A 14,674-nucleotide genomic window follows, 5' to 3' on the forward strand; every position below is an offset into this window, starting at 1 on the left:
AACCATATATGAGTTATGCATTAGGCTGTGTATACTGTCATGTCTCATGAGCTCCTGATTTGTCAATTCAAAGGTAACATTGTTCGGTCATTTATGAAGATGAGGAGTCTGACTGGGTCATGGAGGCTCTTGAGGACCATCCTAATCATCAACATGACACAAGTCCTGCTCAGCAAAGCTGGTCACATGCTTTTATCACTGGGAAACTGCGTTTTAATAATTCCTTGTTAGCGTCCTTAAACCAATTTCTCTGAAGAAAGTAGGTCATGATTCAAGTATTTGTTCATTTGCAAGTGTGTTTGCATGCAGTAAAATAACTGTGTGAGGAGCAAGGCAAGTTATATATGCGAAAATGTCAAGTTCTTTCAATATGTCCTTTGTAAACGTTCACTTAGGTGAGGAATCACATAAGCACAACACTAAAAAATATGACATCGTTTGCCTCCAGTGGGAAAATCCTTGGCCGATGGGTTAGGCCATAAATGTCTTAAACAGTGAGGCAACATTCATATCTTTTGAAAATGGCACTCTTAAAAAGGTTAATTGGGACATTTTGTCTCATTAAATGCTATGCCTTTGGGCAAAGATTAATTTTATCCACTGACATGTGCATGGGCATAACCACATGATCAGAAATGCCATGTTCTGCTGAGTGTGTGTATGCTCTGGTTGGAGTCTTCTAACGACGTTAGTACTGCAGTCTAAATTGTACCTGTACCACCATCTAGTGGCAGCTGGCCAGCAGTGATACAATAATTCTCAAATCAATAAGCGATCTCTTCAAAAACACATCAATACTGTATGTCAAACAACAATAAAACAAACAAATATCCAATACCTCGCACACAAAAATCATTGTGTGGGTCAGGAATATTGATTATTTTTAAGATGCATTTATAATTTCCTTATTCAAATTGTAAGATTTGGAAAGAAGGGAACTAATATGTGACCCTGGACCACAAAACCAGTCATAAGGGTCAATTTTTTAAACTTAAAGCTGAATAAATAAGCTTCCCATTGATGCATGGTTTGTTAGGACAGGACAATATTTGGCCGAGATACAACTATTTGAAAATCTGGAATCTGAGGGTGCAAAAAAACAAAAAAACAAAACAACAAAAAAAAACACCAACACAATATTGAGACAATCACATTTAAAGCTGTTCTTAGCAATGCATATCAAAAATTAAGTTTTGGTATATTAACGGTAAGAATTTAACAAAATATCTTGTTGGAACATGATCTTTACTTAATATTCTAATGATGTTTGGCATAAAAGAAAAATCAATAATTTTAACCCATATAATGTATTGCTGGCTATGCTACAAATATATCCATGCTACTTATGACTGGTTTTGTGGTCTAGGGTAACATATTCCCTGCAACATTAAATTTCCGAATGGCCAATCTCAAGACTTCTTGAACCACTTGCAGTAAAGGTAACATTTGGCACGCAATCTGAACATTAACCACAGCAAATGTGTTGTCTATAACTCAAACCCTCTAGCGACACCAACTGTCCAAATGTGCACTCGTGTTTATGTTAATAAATGTTAAAACTTTAGGGCCAATAACAAAATTCTATTTTCCTCTGATTCCTTGGCTCACATGTCATGGAAATCTTGTCAAAATACATATGTTAATACTCCTTATAGACCATTGTTTAAATTTAATTTTGTCAACTTCAGGCCATGCTGACAAAATGTTAAGTTGAATAGTTAAACCCTTCTTTGTCCTAACACACAAATAGACATACAGTGCTGCTTGAAAGTTTGTAAACCCTGTAGAATTTTCTGTATGTCTGTATTATGACTCAAAACATTATCAGACATGCACACGTCCAAAAATAATCTGGTTTTAAATATTTGTGAGTGGCAAAAGCATGTGAATCTTTGCTTTCAGTATCTGGTGTGACCCATAACTGCAGCTAAATGTTTCTTTTAAGTGCTGATCAGTCCTGCACAACAACTTGTAGGTATTTTAGCACACTTCTGAAAACAGTACCACTTCAACTCTGTGATGTTGGTAGGTTTCCTCCTACGAGCTGCTTGCTTCAGCTTCTTCCACAACATTTCAGTTGGATTCAGGTCTGGACATTTACTCGGCCATTCCAAAACATTACCTTTGTTCTTTTCTAACCGTTCTTCAGTAAAACAACTTATGTGGTTGTTGTCTTGGTGCATGGCCCACTTTCTCTTGAGATTCAGTTCACAGACAGATGTCCTGAAATTTTACTTTAGAATTTGCTGGTACACTTAAAAATTCCTTGTTCCATCAATGATGGAAAGCCGCCCTGGCCCAGATGCAGCAAACCAGGCCCAAACCATGATTACTAGCACCACCATGTTTCACAGATAGGATAAGTTTCTTATGCTGGAATGCAGTGTTTTCCTTTCTCCAAACATAACACTTATAATTTAAAAAATAAATAAAAAACGTTCTCATTTGTCTGCAAAACACATGATCTTTAGCAAACTGCATATGAGAAGCAATGTTCATTTTGGAGAGGAGAGGCTTTCTTCTTGTAACTCTGCCATGCACACCATGGTTGTTCATTGTTCTCCTGATGGTGGACTCATGAAATTTAACATTAGCCAATTTGAGAAAGGCCTTTTCACAAGCGATGCCATAGAAGAACCATTTTTGGTTCCACAAAGAACCATTTAGTCAAAGGTTCTTTAAAGAACCATCTCTTTCTTACCTTTTTATAATCCGAAGAACCTTCTTTCACCGACAAATAACCTTTTGTGAAACAGATGTTTTCAGATGTTAAAGGAATTCTTTATGGAACCATTTAGACAAAAAAAGGTTCTTCTATGGCATCATGTAGCACCTTTAATTTTAAGAATGTAGTTGTTTAGAAGTTACCCTAGGGTCCTTTGCAGCCTTGCTGAGTATTACATGATTTGCTTTTTGAGTGATCTTTGTTGGTTGACCCCTCTTGTGGAGGATAACAGTGGTCTTGAATTCCCCCCCTTTGTTCAAAATCTGTCTGTCTGTGGATTTGTGGAGTCCAAACACTTTAGAGATGGTTGTGTAAAATTTTTTTTTTTTTTAGATTAGATTCAACTTTCAGTATGTATAGTACAAGTACAGAGCTAATGAAATGCAGTTAGCATCTAACCAGAAGTGCAAGAATATAGTGTTTTATATACATATAAGTGCAGAGTAAGTGAAGCTATGATTTACAGAATGTACAGTGGAGTTGCTATATACAGTATTAAGCAGAGTATGCACAGAATATAAATAAGATGCAATGTAGGGATTATATGTACATTATGAACAGCAGCAATGTAGGGATTATATGTACATTATGAACAGCAGCAATGTAGGGTTTTATGTACATTATGAACAGCAGCAATGTAAGAGCAGTGGTAATAAATACAGTTGGATGAGTGTGCAATAGTACTGTTAAACAATGTATTCTATGCAAGTAATCAGTAGTGCAATGACATTTTTACAAAAAATAGTTTACTGTGCTATGTACAGTAACAACGTTAGCTTACAGTGTGATAGCTTGAACAATGTGTAGTCCGTACAAAATATTAGTAGTGCAAATACATGTAAAGTACTGTGACCAGTGCAGTAAGAGAGCAGGTGCAGGTTAGATTGCTGGTGTGGAGTTCAGAAGTGTCACAGCCGCGGGGAAGAAACTCTTCCTGAAACGTCTGCCGGATGGCAGGAGGGTGAAAAGTCCATGGTTAGGGTGAGAGGCATCCTTTATGATGTTCTCTGCCCTGTCCAGGGAGCGCTTATGGTAAATGTTCTCAATGGTTGTTAACTGGGTACCGGTGATCCGTTGAGCAGTTTTCACTACCCTGATGAGCAACAGAAATATTTTTCTGAGGTCCTTAGAGATTTCTTTTGTTCAAACCATGATTCACTTCCACAATCATGATCAGACTTTGATAGATCCCTGTCCTGTAAATAAAACAGGGCAGGCAATGACACCTTATAGTCATCTCAGTGATTGAAAACATCTCTGAACAGATGTGTTCTAATTTTGATTTATAATTGTTATTTGGTCCTAGAGATTTACATACTATTGCCACTCACAGATATGTAATATTGGATCATTTCCTGAATAAATAAATGAAGAGAATATTCTTGTCTCATTTGTTTGATTGGGTTCTCTTTGTCTAGTCTCAGGACTTGTGAGAGACTGATTTAATTTTGGGTCATATTTATGCAGAAATGTAGGAAATTCTAAAGGGTTTACAATTTTTTTTTTTTTTTTAATTCTAAACATTTTGACCAATAATTATGAGACTAGTCTTCTTAGAGTCAACTGGCATCAAATTTTCCTATTTCTGCTATTTGCCAGTCATTTTGCTGGCCACCTGTCATTTTGATTTTTGTCATAAAATGTTATATTTTATGAAATGGCGTGTCATGAAGAAATTATGTAGTATCTTTGACACCATGCTCTGAAGGTGTCACACTTACACTGTCAGAAGGACGAGAGAAGCGTGGAGTACAATCAACAGTCTTTTAATAAATGAAACACAGGGGTAATCCAATACAGGAACGAGATGCAGACACATGTAAAGATGAAGTAGACCTGACGGGGGGAACGCACACACAGGAACTAAAATACAAGAGGTAACTGGGAACTCAGGTGCACAGAATGACTTAAACTAAATGAGGACAGGAACATGACCAAATAAGGGAACACTACAACAGAATAAGGGGCAAAACAGGTCCATAATCCTGACATATCACCCCCCTCCCTGAAGGCATGTCTTCGCACCGTACACAAATGGAGGCATAGGTGGAAGCTTGGGAGGAGGCTCAGGAGGAGAACGACAGGCAAAGACCAGGGAAGTGACGACAGAGGGAGGAGCCAGGGAGACGACAAGAGGGAGCTGGAACAGGAGGAGCCAGGCGGGACCCAGGCCGCAGCCATGATGACAGCCCACGGTGGAGCCGAAGGAGGGAGGAGCCATGGAGGAGGAATAGCCGGTGGAGCAGGTGGTGGAGGAGCCCAAGGCGAAGACAGAGAGCCAATGAGCCAGGGGGATGACGAGGATCCGGGGGGCCAGGATGGAGCAGAAGAATCTGGCGACTGAGGCAGAGGTGGAGATCCGGAGATCCGCGGTGGAGCCAGAGCGACTGAGGACCAAGGTGGAGCTGGTGGGAGGGAGCAGCCTAAAGGAGCCGGTAGGACAGAGTGATGAGGTGAAACCGGAGGAGCGGAGTCCTGAGGTGGTGGTTGGTCAATGCCAGACCAAGGTGGAGCCGGAGGGATGAGGGAGCCTGGTGGAGCTGGTGGATCGACCAATGGTGGGCTGAGGGTGAACAGAGGGGCTGCCAGATGACAGTGGTCGAAAAGGCAGGAGCCCACTCCTGGCTGAATTTGGGAACTGAGTCACCCTCTCTGCTGGACTGGGAAACGGGAGCCCACTCAGGGCTGGACGGGACCAGCGGGGACGAAGGAGAGAGGAGAGGGGGCAAGTCAGCCTCCAGATCTATTTCCCAGTCTATCAGGTCCCCTTCTAAGTACAGCAGTCCCAGAAATACACTACTGTGCAAAAGTCTTAGGCACGTTAGTATTTTCACGCCAAAGAATGGTGTTTGGCCAGTTATTTCTATCTTTTGCTGTAGTGTGTCAGTAGAAAATATCAGTTTACATTTCCAAACATTCATTTTGCCATTAATTTTAATAATAATCTAGTGAGATTTTCGAATGCACAAGCAGTCTGACAACAGCCGGTGCTCCACACAGAGATCTGATCTCACCATCATCAAATCTGTCTGTGATTACATGAAGAAACAGATGAAACTGAGACAAATTAAATCCAGAAGAACTGTGGTCATATCTCCAAGACGCTTGAAGAAACCTTCCTGCAAAGCTACCTGAAAAACAATGTGCAAGTGTACCTGGACAAAAGCTGTTTTAAGTGCACACCAAATATTGATTTGTTTTAGTTAATAGAAGATAATTGATAAATAAATTGATAAATATTTTTGAAAGCATCCTTACTTTAAAGCATATTTACACAAGTGCCTAAAACTTCTCACAGTACTGCTTGTGCATTCAAAAATCTCACTAGATTATTATTAAAATTAATGGCAAAATGAATGTTTGGAAATGTAAACTGATATTTTCTACTGACACACTACAACAAAAGATATTAATGTGCCTAAGACTTTTGCATAGTACTGTATAATTAGCTCACCCTCAGCCCGGCGCTGCAGTGGTCAGAACTCCACTCCGTACTCTCACCATCCACGGCTATCTCCCTCATGGCGGGGACTTTCGCCCGGCTCTCGGACCAGATCTTACAGGTTAGGCTCTGCTTCTGGGGCGATCCTCTGTTCAGTCGCTTGGCTTTGCACTGGTTCCTTGATCGCAGTGGGAATAGGCTCTCCATCATCAGTGGGCTCGGGCTGATGCCCCGCACAACGGGGAGATGACCGGCTGGGCACTGGGTCAGAAGCGGATATGGCGAGTCCACTCCATGAAGGTGGTGAAATCCTCTCGAGGACCATCTTCGGACGACGGTGCTCTGCTCGCAGTGTTCAAGCTTGTGTCATAGAATGAGCAGAGCACATTGTCTGGGTAGCTGGTGGTGTTAGCTAACAACAGGAACAGTCTTGTATGGTCCTCTAGAGATCTTTCCCCCTGCTCCAGCAGGAGGAGGAGGTATTCGGGATGGGTGAATGCATCCATGAGGGGAACAAAAAAACACAAAAAACTAAACAAACAAAAACTGTACAAAAACTAAAAACAAAAATGTAGGGTCGACATTGATGTTACGGTTAAGGTCGGGTCTTCTGTCACACTTACACTTACACAGACAGGAACTAAAATACAAGGGCTATTTGGGAACTCAGGTGCACAGAATGACTAATCAAACTAAATGAGGACAGGAACATGACCAAATAAGGGAACACTATAACAGAAACGGGCAAAACAGGTCCATAATCCTTGAATTAAGGTACTTAAAAAAAATTAAGACAGCACAATGCTAGCTTTTGACTAGTTTTGCCAATGGACCTCAGATTCCATGGGTTATGCTGAGAACAGTGATAACCTACTGTCTGGCATTTTGGATTTCTTCAAAAGTCTGCCTTTTTAAACTTCTCTTCGACCCTGGGTTCGATTTTCACAAAATTAGACTCAGATAATCTTAATGCCATGTTGTCAAAAAGCTTTCACATTGATAAAGTTTTTGCTTACTACATCAACAAAGTTAAAGGCATGTTGCCAAACTGGATATGAGTCTGTATCTCTGCAACACTGGCATATTGACAACAGACTTTGTGTATGTCGATGACTGTGTTCCAGTTTGCTTTTAGACACACACTTGCAAACTTCCCTAAACACTTCCCCTCAGGGGAAATCCAGCTGCAATTTTGAAGTGTTTTTTCCACTTCGTGAAGGGGACAAGAGACAATTATATATACAGACCCTCAAGGGAGGGAGCGAGTTTACTTCATACGTACACTTCAGGCCACTTCATATACCACAATGCAACATTACAGTGATGTCACCGCAGATTGCATTTAATTTACCCTCACCTCAAACAGCTTTGTAATATGTGTATTGTTTTTTAAATATTTAAAACAGCCCAAGCATGCCTATATATATATAGAATTCTCAATCAAACAAACATTCAAATTCAGCTCTTTGCAAGGGTTCTGCCAGTAGTGGGCGCTCATGCAACATAATCAACGACTTACATCAGCGTAAACGAGATGGAGGGAAGTTAGTGAGGGAAGGACATAAAAAATGAAGTGGAACTTAACCATTGTCACCCCACACTGACCACACCACATCAATTGATTGCCAGTGCCACCTTTTGGTCAAAAGTGATAAGCAACTGTGTCACCTTACAAGTGATTTTATTTATGGTCTTTCAACCATTTTGTCTAAAATCAGAAACAGATGTCTTTAATTACTATCTTTTTTTTTTCAGTTGGTCTGCCATATTTAAGATCTGAAATTCATTTACATTTGTAGGTTAAAAAATACTCTTTTATTTGTATTATGTTCTACTGTATCATTATTGCATTTATAGACACTACATAGAAAGCACTTTTTTTAACAGTCACAAAGTTATTACTATTCGAAAGACGTACCTAATCAGCGTGTGTGATTTTAGACACAGACTAAGTTCACATTTTAGTTTTGTTTCATCATTTCTCAATGACATTGATATGTTTATTTTCTTTGTCATTCATTGTCACATGATATTATATCTGAACGTTTCTCCCACACAGATACAACACAATTCTGTCATAAAATCAATAACTGAATAGTATTGCATAAAACTACCATGACTCAGTGTTCTATTGTTATGACTCGTTCCCAAATACACCACCAGCTCTGTGTGAGTTTTTGAGTGATGATGTCACCAGACTAAGGGTAGTGGGAGTTGGACAGATGCTTGACCATCTTGTCTGACCCCAGCAGTGGTGGGGTCGGGAGGGGTATGCTTGGCTGGACACGACAGTGCCATGAACACTAATTGGGTCAGTTGGCAGCACATGGTGACCATCCACATTCAGACAAGCGTGAATGATGCTGAAGTACATTCATAAAAATTAATCTCTTGATTCAGATAATTGGAATGTTGTAGAATGACAGACTGTGACATACATACACACATATACAGACTATATATGATGTTTAGTTTGTGTACATTTAGTTTGTCGACAGTTGTTAGACATACTGATCTCAGATCATTCTTGGTGTGTAATTACTAATAAAGCAGACTGGGACTAGTTGAGGGGTGGGTGTAAACAAACAAAGACAATAAAACTACACTACAGACATTCAGAAGAGAGTCCGAAAATATATGAAGGTAAATTTTGATCAACAGTTAAGCTTTGCTCTCATTTCAAGTTGAAAGATATTACATATATGATTTAGCTGTTGCAATTTGTTGGTCAGTGATACACAAGTAGGCTGTGAATTGTTTTTATTTCAGTATTTTATATTAGAAAGAAAAGGAGTGTGACAACTTACCCCAAAGTGTAATCCAGTACCGTTCAATAGCTTGGGTTTGAAAAACACATTCTAATATGCTGATTTGGTGATTAGGAAACATTTTATTATATATGTTTAATGACCAATGCTGAAAACAGTTGTGCTGCTTAATAATTGTTTTATTTATTTCCATCAAAAATAGCAAAATGGTTGTATGGTAAAATTAATGAGGTTGATACTCTGAGCAAGTGTAAAGTACAAAGAATTACAATTTTTGTTGGTCAGTAATATAATCACACACACACACACACACACACACACACACACGTATATATATATGTATATATATATATATATATATATAGAGAGAGAGAGAGAGAGAGAGAGAGAGAGAGAGAGAGAGAGAGAGAGAGAGAGAGAAAATTTATAGATATAGATACCATATCTGGCACTTCAGTAAAAAGACGGGTTTTATGCGTAATCAATAGATTACACTAACATCAGGCTACTTTGCCTATCGCCCGTTATAGATCAACTAACATGATCTATAGAGGTGCAAAAATGCATTTCTTAACACAAATTTAAGAATCGAGATATTTCATGATATAGTTAACATGTTTGGCAATATTTCGAAAAAAAAAAAAAGGTAAATTAAATAAAACTAATAAGCCTACGTCAGATATGTTGGCTGCTGTGTGTCACATGACAAGCATGACGAGGCCCCCTCAAAAATAATAAGTGCATGACGTCCCTGTCAATCATGCATGCATCATCAATAACAAAGATTAATTTCTAACCAAGAAGGGGCAGTAGCCTATTTCCAGATTTTACTATTGCTGTGATCGATGCAATTTAATTTAAATGAAGCATGCGCTTCCAAGAAATATATATTGGCCACAAGATGGCGCAAAATCGATTTTTTTAATCTTTACTTCCTGCCTTTTTAAAAAAATGTCCAGCAGATGGCAAAAGAGATAATATAATGATTACACTTATACTTAATGTCATACTGTATGTACGTTTGGGATTTCATGGTGGGTTAAATTAATTACAACGCCAGTTCACGTCCCCTCTTTCTCTCTTTTTTTTATTAGAATAAAGTATGTCATTGTGAATTCTGGATTCTTCAATTTGCTGTGAGAGTTTCACTACACTTTACACTTGCTAATAGGCATTTAAGTGCTAATACAGACAATACTAGGATAAGGGAAAATGAAAACGACAAATTATTGCTGTCTAATCTGTTTTTGGTCAAATAAAAGTTCAGTGTGTTGTCAATCAGCTGCAGTCAGAACTGTGTTAATGTAACTGTCCAAGGTGCTGAAACAAACGAACGAGTCACTGGAACTGTCACTATATTTTTTCTGAATGTGTCATCAGACATAGAATCTAAAAGCTTTGTTAAATATAAGCGGTATTGTGCATAATAATAATAATAATAATAATATTAATAATAATAATAAAACAAAGTTATTACATATTTGTATTTTTGTGGATATGACAACTGATTGCAAATTTCTATAGATACCCAAGTTGGGTGTGACTGAGGGAATCCAATGTGCAGCATCTATCTGGATGATGCAACATCATGCCTGGTGCACCACAACACCCACCAGCTGTCAGTGGAGAGGAGACAGAGTGATGTGTGCATATGGCAATGATTAGGAGAACAGTAGGCCAGGGTTACACTGGTTATACCACACAGAGTCAGGACCTGAGTTTAATGTTTTGAAGAAGTTCATTTTTACAGCGTAGGGCACACATCACTCAGAAATCATGATAGGTGACCCTGCTGGACTGACTTACTCTTCTTCCCACTGAAACCTGATATTAACCAATATCCAATTGATTTTTATACAGTGACTGCACCATTTAAATAATCACCTTGCTGATGATTTTTAAGTTTCAGTCACATAAGTGCTGTTTTCTCTGAGTGAAATATATAAAATACATCAAATACACCACATAACAAAGGGTTGTGCCTTTGCAGTTGGTACCTCAGATCTCTGCCAAAGAAACATCTATTTAGTTCTGATTATCATGTCTATTACGTAAATCATATATTTTAAACCATATTAGTTTAAACTTCTGGTATAGGGTTTTCTGAGTGCACACATCTGAAGCACTCGCACAGAAACCTGCTATAATTCAGCATGTGAGTACTAAACTAAGTTCTCTTTCATGTCTTACTGCATTTAAACTGTCAAATACACACAAGTTTATATTAAAAACAGACATGAGTTACAAAAAAACAGTTGTTTATGTCTGTGAAGGTAAACAAACTAAGAAAAAAAATGCATGTTTATATTAAGTCTGTGGCAGCAGCATAATATACAGTAAAAAAAAAAAAAAATGTTTTCACAGTTGGTGGATGCACTGGGGACCCAATTATAGCACTTAAACATGGAAAAAGACAGATTTTTATTATATGTCACCTTTAATGTTTAAAACTTTTATATGGTTAGAAACAATCATTTTTGTTTGCAAGTTTACATTTGCAGTTCCCCTTTTCTATGTTTCAGGCCACTGCAGACCCCTCGGTTTGAGGTCCCTGGCAGTCAGAAGACCCCAGGGCACTGGCCTTATTGGCCCAGGCCTCAATTTTTTCCCTTATCACACCCTATTGATAGACAGGAATGACATCACTTCACTCAAACAACATAAGGAAGTTGCTTTCTATAGCCTTACATTCTTACAGTCCAATGCATTTTTATGATTTGCATTTTGAGGAATTACCAGAAGCCCTGTTTTTCCATGAGATGTCTGGGCTCATAGTGAGTTACAGAGTACCAGAGATTCAAGTTTGAAAATGCTTTTACTGTGGTCTATAAAACCATATAAGCTGGCAAACCACTGAGCAGTAACATTCATCAAATATCTCTAGCCTAGTATGTTGTCATGACAGTCCCAATTTGAACACATATCAGTATATCCCATCAGTCACTGTAACTAAATAACCCCCCCCCCCACCGGTGTGAAGAACATTTTGATAATCTAAACCTATTTTCACTATAAAGAACCTTTTGTGTAACGGAAAGGTTCCATTGATGTCAAAGGTTATTTATGGAACCATGGACGCCAATAAAGAACCTTTATTTTTAAGATTGTAGCAAAAGTATGTACAGCGCCAGGAATGGTGCCAAGATGTACCAGGGATGATAGATGACCCTGCCCCATCGCACCTATACACCTGTCTTTTAACACAATGATTGTTTTGGTTCTAATGTAATTTAAGCAAAATATTTATGGCCAATACTATTATAATGACCGGCTTTTCTGTAATTGGAAGATTTCCTACAAAAAACTTGGAATCCAAAAAGGGCAATAAATTCCCACCAAATTAGTTCACTATGCTTACTACAACCATGAATGTCAGTCAGTGTAGCAACTACTTTGGCCCAATTAAGACACTATAGGAGTTCTGCTGGAATTTTGCTGTTCTCGTTTCAGTTGCATATTGGATTTATAAGATACCACAACCATTTTAAACTGTGATAATAATAATAATAATAATAATAATAATAATAATAATAATAATAATAATAAATGTTTCTTGAGCAGCAAATCTGCATATTAGAATTATTTATATCATGTGACGCAAGACTGGAGTAATGATGCTGGAAATTCACTTTGAAATTACCGGAAAAAATAACATTTTAACATATATTAGAACACAAAATATACGACAAAAAATTTCACAATATTGTAATATTACATATCCTACATATTTAAAAGTTCCACTGTTTGAAAGAGATCCCACATTGATCATATATTGAGCAATTGAGATTCATTATGTAAGGTGATGACTTCATATTTGTGTTGAGTGCTGTAATGCTGTAATGAACAGATGGAGTCAGTGCTTTACCGCAGAAGCTTTCTCCTTTCGCCGTCTAATATTTTGCTGTTACATTTCCAGGATCAATCTTATGGTGTCATGGAAGCAGCGCCATTTCTACCTGTACAGAAAAGAAGCTCGACCATTTACTAGCTAGCAGGCTGTATAAATGACACTGGCTGAACTTCATATGGCACACAGAATGAGTATTCTCTGACTACACACCAGCACTTGGCGCAACAGTGCAGTATAATCGGGTGAGGCAAGAGGGGCGCCTGGCTTATAGCTGGAGCCTTATGTGTGGTGTCTCCATACTGCTGTGGCAAGCCATATTAACATTTATTCCTTTTAACTAACATCTGTTTTGGTGTTATTAGAACTTGTTTTTAATTACTAGTAAGTCAACACTCTTATCCCTTTATAATCTAAAAATAACTAGTTATAACTGATAAAAATCCAATAGTGACTGATATTAGTCAATACTTACTGAATTCTGTTCAGCTATGAAATACGTACTTCAGGCTAAATGTGTATGTATTCCAGTTGTTGCTGGTACATATTAAATATTCACTAATGTAAGAACCAAATAGAATAGGCAATAGCAACAACTGGAATTGGCCTTCATGCAAGTTGGAAGTGAATAAGAAGTAGGATAGGAATGTGTAAACTCCTTTTCTTTTGTGGACATGGGAAGAGCTTTGTCAGCTATGAAATCAAAAAGGAATAAAGTGAATTTGGATTTCCAAAAACACAACTGGACCCACCTACGCCTATCCACCTTATTTGGCAATGTAGAAGTAAGCTATTTTCTGTAAATGTGTAAGACTGATTCATTATAGGTAATTATACTACAAACAAGTCAGTATAAAATTACAATAATCAGTAAAAAGAAAATGATAGCAAATATTAGTTTGCTATATCAAGCAGCATATGGACTGTGCTTGTATATAGCTAAAATTAAAGTTACAAATGACTGCCCCTGCTTTACCTTAAAGGGGTCATGAATGGAGAAATCAAAATTCCCTTGATCTTTTGACATATAAGACATAATTATACTATAAAAACATCCTGTAAAGATGACCGTAAAGAACTCAAAACTTTCTTGTTATTCTAAAAACAGCTTATATTAGAGCCAGTCTGCCAAAACAATAAGTTTTGGAAATTGCCACTTTATGACATAACAGTGTGGATAAGCACCGATTCGTGTAGGAAGTGGGTAAATAATGATAGACGCAATTGCAGGTCTACACAGAAGCCAAAGAATAAAGATGGCTCAGAAGACAACAAGATTCTGTGCAGTGCCGAGGTGTGGAACAGAGTCTTTGCATCACTTTCCTTCTTACACCAACATTAAGAAAGGATTAACTTTATTTTTAATGAAGATTCAGACCACTTCAGTAAAAACTTGGTACTTTGTTTACTTCATTTTACCACAGATTCATTTACAAACAAGGCTCAATTCAATGCAGAATTTTTATAAAGACAGTGCCGGCTGTATTGGACCCGACTGTATTGGAACCGACAGTAATGTTGTGTCACACAAGTGTGAGTAACTGTTTTTTATTACATCATCACTATTGCTTTGTCTGTTATTACAGTTCGTTTGATATGTAATGTGTATTTATGCATTTTTAACCTAAAACAAAGCAACATCCATCTATAAAGGATGTAGGCTGTCAAACATACACAACTATTAGCCAATTATAACAGTGGGCATTTACTTCAAAGTCTACAATCCACCATGCTTATTCAAATATAGCGTTCTAATGAGGGGGGTTAAAAACAGGACAGAAAATAGCTTATTACTTCTAAATTATTATGTTTTTGATGTAAAAATCTTGCCATTATAAGTGGACTTCACAAAACAATACAATATATTAAAAAGGCAGTTCATGACCTCTTTA

This window comes from Cyprinus carpio, chromosome B20, assembly GCF_018340385.1.
Source record: "Cyprinus carpio isolate SPL01 chromosome B20, ASM1834038v1, whole genome shotgun sequence".
NCBI lineage: Eukaryota > Metazoa > Chordata > Actinopteri > Cypriniformes > Cyprinidae > Cyprinus > Cyprinus carpio.